Raw genomic sequence first — 7,308 nt, forward strand, 5'->3', positions numbered from 1 at the left:
ACCAAGAGACTTATGGACTTTGTTTAAAGTGTATTACCTCATGGGTAAATGGGACTATAATTTACTATATAGAGGAACTCATTGCTTAGTTGTATATCCCATAAAATGTTGTGGGGCAGGGATAAAAATCAGGGAAAAAAAAGTGTATGGATTTTTTGGTGAATTTAACCTGCTGTAAATACCTTTGTTAATATATATTTGCCAATAAACCCTTCTGTCTGCTTCTCTATTTTTATGTCTATTTTATGCATGGCGATGTTGTCACTCTCAGTATGATGTCACCTCACTGAATAAGGCTGGTGATTCATTGGGATAACTCCCAGTTCTTCTGGCAATGACTTCTATGGAGGAAAGAAATCTGAATATTGTAATGGCCTGGAGAAAGTTGTGTTTTCAGACGAAAATAACTCTCAATAACAGAGATGAGCTCATTGACTGATGAACGATCCCTCAAAATTAATTTATTAAACATTTTCTTCTTGGCTGATCTGACCTATGAGGTGCAGAAAAGCGACTCCTCAATGATGTCATTAATGGTGAGAGATTTTATTTGTGTTGATATATTAATAATAATAATAATAATAATAATATTCACCATTTTGCGAGAGTATGGAGATCACCACCTCTTGGGATATGCACATATTACTATGCCTCATACATGTACCCTGTATCCTGTGTAATGCAATGATTCTCAACCAAGTTTCTTTCTCCCAAGGTTTGTGCCTCTCAGGTCAGTTTAGGTGACACCAATGATCTTTTTGGGGTGACATTCTTCCCAATGACCAGCAATGTCAGAGAATTCTTCCCACTGACCGCCATGCTAATTTACTGTGAGCTGGGGATTTAGTAATTATAACCAGAGTTCCCTGAAGATCTGAAAGTTATTTCAAGAGTCACCCCATGTTAGAAAGATTGAGAAACACTGGTGTAGTGGTTTATGTGTACCTTCCTCCTGAAGAAGCAACATCTTGCCGTGAAACGTGTTGGGGAGTTTGTTCTTTCTCTGCAATTTAAAGATTCAATACATTGTTTAAAAATATTAGAATCAAGAACACCCGTACAGAAACCTTACTGTACTGCTGAAGCACTGCTGAAATAAGAATTTTAAAGAATTGCTTTTATATTTTAAATAGATTTTTACATTTCACGCTGTTGTAGCGGTTTTATAGGTATTTAGATTTGTAATAAAGTAAAACTTTTTTATTGATTCTTGTTTTGTTATGAAAAAATGGCCTTTCAAATCCCCTACTTTTGTTACCTTCTTTTGAATTAGATTTAGGAATTGTCATTCCCTGGAGAGTTGATCTTTTAAGGGTTTTGAGTTATTCTTTTGTTATATTTGCCAGTTATACCAATTTAATTGGGATTAATGGTGAATATGAGAATCCCCCACCATATAGCTGAAAGTGAAGTTTAATCTCTGCCTACCTTTTGGCCAGTTTAGCAAAACATTTAGATGCAGCTGGAAAGCCGACCATTTACTCAAACATGGTGCATTCATTTATTTAATAATTTAATACTTATTTTTGCACAAGGACAGAAGGTGCTGTATAGTGGATCTGTCCTGGGGCTAGAGAAGGATTTGTAGCCTACAAGTTTCTTTCTTCCTCTTAAAAAGGAGCCCTTACCAAGTAATAGGTTGATCTGCTATACCCAATAGGTAAAGATTGGAATCCTCATGGCTTTGGCTAGGTGGATCAGAATACCTCTCCTGTCCCTTTAGGAGGTTCGGGGACCCTTCTTCTTCAGCATGCCTTCTTCAGGAATTTTTGGGTTTGGTTTTTGGGTGTTTAAACTTTTCCATAAGGGCAAAGTGGCAAAATCTTTTTACGGCTTCCCTAACTAGTTCCATTGACAATTCCACCCAAAAGCCTTTGGCTACCTATCAGGTCATCTCATATTTATGTATTTCCTGTGGCATATTCTATTTATTTTTCCAGTTCATAAAAAAATGAGTGTCTGGCTGGGAAAAGGTTAATATAGCTAACTCACTGCAATGAGAACTTCAAAGCCGTATTGCCGCCTCTCTGTAATTATTTACCAAGATTTGTTAGTGAAAGTGTATTACAGGACCACCTAGCAATTATCTTTGCCTGTAGCGAGTCTGTGGTCTGGGTGACCTGACCCGGGCTGGTCACACAGTTCATTTCCACTCAATCTATCTCTGTATACTTCAATGTTTCATTGACATGACAAATATTTACAAGTTGCTTGTAAAAATAAGCAGCGATGAGCAAAAACGAGTCTTAATTTCTATAAATTTTTGGCAAAAAGTTGAAAATTTTGGTAAAATTTTACCATTTCAGCTAAAAGTATTGAAGTCAAAAGTAAAATTAGGTGTTTTCTGATGGTGTCACTGGGCTTTAAGTGGTTCTGGGGTTCCAGAAGATCTATTCGCCTAGGCTGGACATGTTGCTAAGCCAAATGATAACTCCTTGTGAGACTTGTGTCCAGGACTTATAATTGAGGATCGTTAAAAAAATGTACCAATGATAGTTTCCTTGTAATATTGATGATTATATATGGTGTCTTGCAGGGTCACCAGAGCCTCTTCTGGATGGAATAACCTCTTGACCTCCAGCCTTTGAAGCCACAGATCTATCAGGTGACACAATCATGAGTGTCATGTCCTGGGGACCATCATTTCCCTGCAGGCCACTAACAGAGCAGCCAACCCCCTCTCCAAGGCTCGTAACAATTAGAGTCAAAGCACTGAAGATGCACAGCTGCTGGGAGAACGTACATGCACATCTGTAAGCTGCTTCAATAAGCATGTGCACATCTGTCAGTTCATAAAGCAATGTATTATGGATTAAAGGTGGTCTGACAGTGTCAATTGAAATCCATTCTGATTCCGATTTGAACTATTCCGACCTTGGATCGAAACTTGGAATTTGAGCATTCATCCGATACCAGGCTGCCTCTCTGCACCTTGTACAGATCTAAATATTCTGTGGGCAGGAGGGTTGACTCAGTGGTTAGCACACTGGCCTTTGGAGTGCTAGGTCCCAGATTGGAATCTTGGCCAGGATGCTATCCTCATGGAGTTTGTATGTTCTCCCCTTGTTTGCGTGGGTTTCCTCCCATACCAAAAACATGCAGTCCGGTTAATTGGCTTCCCCTCATAATTGGCATTGGATTGTGTTATTGGCACATGGCTTTTTACTTTTGAGATTGTGAGCCCTTTCAGGGACAGCTAGTTACATGACTATGTGCAGCGCTGCGTTATATGTTGACGCTATATCAATAGCAAATAATAAAAATAATATTATAATTTAAGGACCAATTATTTTTAGTATGTCAACATGGTCAATAAACTAATTACACCATATAATAAATGTGCCACATCATAACTAAAAGCATACTGCAAACAAAAACCAACAAATACATAAGAGACTTTTTAGGCCAATAAATCATAAGAAAAATTATAACTTTATTTTCGTTCCTACATTAAAAATAATTTGAAACAATTCTTAATATCATATTACAGTGCATAAAAAAAGAGATATAAAAGGATTACAATAACATGTACATGGTCTCATACATAAGATTCGACATGTTTCGCAGATTATGTGTTGGCTTCTTCAGGAATCAGAAATGAGACCAATAGACACAACAATTCATAAAATATATTTTATAATATTTAAAATATATAAATACATTTTCTATATACAAGTAATACAATAGAATACTTTCCTATGTTTTTGCTGCACATTAAGAAATATTGAATTATAACCTCCCCCAAAATACTTTGTGTGGATCAAAGTGGTTTTTGTTTGCAATAATCTAAGGATCAATATGATTTACACAATAAAAAAAAAGTTTAGAAAGAAAAAGAAGACAGCGTTTACAGCTAATTACTTAGGGAAAACGTGTTTGGTAACATTGTGACTGTTAACCAAGCCAAATCATAATATGTGCTGCATAATATGTATATAAATACAAGCTATTAATATTACTTATAATATAGTCTAAGAAGCAGCATAATTTACAAAATAAAAAAAAAAAGATAAGAAAGTAAAGAAAGACAGCACTTTCTGCTAGGTACTTAGGGAAAACATGTTTGGGAATTTTGTGACTGTTAACTAAAATTGTATTATGCACTGCAAATATTGTTGGTGCTATATAAATAAAAGCTAATAATATTGATAATATAATCTAAAAAGCAATATGATTTACAGAAACAAAAAAAGTTAAATAAAAAGAAAACAGAGCTTACTACTAAATACTTGGGAAAATGTGTCTGGGAACATTGTGACTGTTAACCAAGCAAAATCGTAATATGCGCTGCGTAATATGTCGATGCTATATAAACACAAGCTAATGATAATAATTATAATATAACCTAAGAAGCAGTATGAGTTACAGAAACAAAAAAGGTAAGAAAGAAATGGAAGACAGCTTACTGCTAAATACTTAGGGAAAACTTGATTGGGAACTTTGTGACTGTGAAATCACAAAGTGAAATCACAGCAAATTGTTCCAGGTATACTTTTTTTTCCATTTAGATGTAAAACTTTATTCAAATTAGAAAGACCACCTCCAATGTTGTTCAGAGTTCAGGGAAACCATTTATTGCGATTTGTCATCAAAAAAACCAATTAAAAAACTTAAAAGAAAACAATTAGGACTTTGAATCTGGTACATTTTATCTTTTCATTGCATTCACCTCTATTAGGAACCCATTTACACTGTTGATGTGCATTATGTGTGTTGTTATGATGCAATGCCAATCATTCCTGGTGCACTTTGCCAACAAGGTAACCCTACTATGGGCTGTGTTGGCGGTTTTGTCAAAATGTTCAATTTGTTGCATTGCCAGCTCGGTTATGGAGGGGGGTACATTGATGTGTCTACAGCCTGTATATTCCCTGTGAACCTTTTCAATTTTTAAAAGGATGGGAGATATAGAATCTGCATAGGCATCGGCTGGTCTATGCCAATACACTTATAGGCTGAATTGGGCAATGATCCCTATGAACAATCAAACAGAGGTGCAATGGTAAGAAATATTGCCAGAGAGATACAGGTATGGATCTTACAGTATGAAAAAAGTCCCCTGCCTGAAATACAAAGCTACCCCTCCACTCCAACAAAGAATCCTCAATGTGTTTACCCCCTGCCAGGAGATTCATGGCCACCATAAACACAAACTGACAATCCTGCTCAGTGGCATTTAGATCACCCTCTGTGTGTGTCCCCATGGGTCCTAATGAGGCATCTTCATACCAAAAGACAAAGAATTCAAACTAACTCATCAACTCAATAGTTAATTTTGCAGTATTATTCCAGACTGCATGCCCTTTACAGAAATAGAGCTGGTATTGGGCACAATCCATATCATCATTCCCATTCTAAAACCCAGATCTTGCCGAGGATGAATATTTTATGCTGCTGTAGAAAAGTTTGCCCTAGGGATCTGGATTCCCATGTAGAGGAGAACATGTGACCATAGGACAGGGCTTAGATTTCGCAGACAATCCCCAAGTTGGAGCATTATCACATGGGTAGGGAGTTTGGGATGCCATTGGTTCCAACACAGGAGCTTCCTCGGGGGAGGGAATAAGGAAGCATAGATCCCTATGTATACTGTCCTGGGATGGAGGTGAGGTATCAGGAGGCAACATTTATCTACCATTAATGTGCAGGGTCTCATTCTCAATGCAAAGACTTTTTTTTAACTGCTGGAGTCCATCATGCTCAATAACCAATGCGAATGCACAAAGAGGTGTGGGTCAGCCAATTACTCTCAGTATGAGCCCATCAGAGATTCTGGATTTCATGAGTTTGAGGACTCTTCATGTTAAGCAAAGTGCTTCCTTATGTAGCTGCAGAAAAGTCTCTCTGTCAATTTGCTCATTCAGAGTCTTGCTTTGGGAATCTACACTCCCTAAGCACCTCCTCTGCTCAGACAGGGCCCTTGCCCTATTGCCCTAAGGAGCCTGGTTATCATGTATAAGAGAGCATGTGACCTCCGCCATATGACAGTGCTTAGATTTGGCAGGCGATCCTCACCATCTGGAGCACTATCAAATGGGCAGGGGGTCTGGGATGTCATTGGTTCTTACACAGGAGCTTCCTCGGGGGAGGGATTAAGGAAGCATAGATCCCTATGTATACTGTCCTGGGATGGAGGTGAGGTATCAGGAGGCAACATTTATCTACCATGAATGTGCAGGGTCCCATTCTCAATGCAAAGATTTTTTTTAGCTGCTGGAATCCATCATGCTCAATAACCAATGCGAAGGCATGAAGAAAAATTTGCTCTATTGTCCTAGGGATCTGGATTCCCTTGTAAAGGAGAGAATGTGACCTTTGCCATATGACAGTGCTTAGATTTCGCAGGCAATCCCTAAGTTGGAGCACCATCACATGGTTAGGGAGTTTAGGATGTCATTGGTTTCATTACAGGAGCTTCCTCGGGGGAGGGAATAAGGAAGCATAAATCCCTATGTATACTGTCCTGGGATGGAGGTGAGGTATCAGAAGGCATCACCTATCTTCCATGTGCAGGGTCTCATTTTCAATGCAAAGCCTTATTTTAACTGTTGGAGTCCATCATGCTCAATAACCAATGCACATGCACAAAGGGGAGCGAGCCAGCCAATTACTCTCAGTATGTGCCCATCAGAGATTCTGGATTTCATGGGTTCGAGGACATGTTAAGCAAAGTGCTTCCTTATGTAGTTGCAGAAAAGTCTCTCTGTCAGAGTCTTGCTTTGGGAATCTACACTTCCTAAGCACCTCCTCTGCTCAGACAGGGCCCTTGTCCTATTGCCCTAAGGAGCCTGGTTATCATGTATAAGACAGCATATGAGCTCCGCCATATGACAGTGCTTAGATTTGGCAGGCGATCCTCACCATCTGGAGCATTATCAAATGGGCAGGGTATCTGGGATGTCATTGGTTGTTATCTAGGAACTTCCTCGGGGGAGGGATTAAGGAAGCATAGATCCCTATGTATACTGTCCAGGGAGGGGGTAAGCAAGGTATTACGATGCACCGTTTATCTACCCTGCAGTAAAGTTTCCTTACCTAGTCATTGACAATCATTGATCATCATCAGTAAATAGGGAATCAGAAGAACTGAGCAATCATTTTACATAACTTGTGGCACTGTTATGGGAAGGAGAGGAGTGGTGGGGTTATGTCAAAAAATTGAAAGGCATGACCGTCCCACTTTTTATATGAAATTATCTTCCAGTAATACAGACAATGGATGTCCATTTATCATTCTGACCACACGACTCCGCCAGGAAATGATAAGTCTGATTTATCCTCCATTAGCTAAATTTGTCAGCAAAGAAC

Source organism: Pyxicephalus adspersus, chromosome 12 (assembly GCF_032062135.1).
Source record: "Pyxicephalus adspersus chromosome 12, UCB_Pads_2.0, whole genome shotgun sequence".
Taxonomy (NCBI): Eukaryota; Metazoa; Chordata; class Amphibia; order Anura; family Pyxicephalidae; genus Pyxicephalus; species Pyxicephalus adspersus.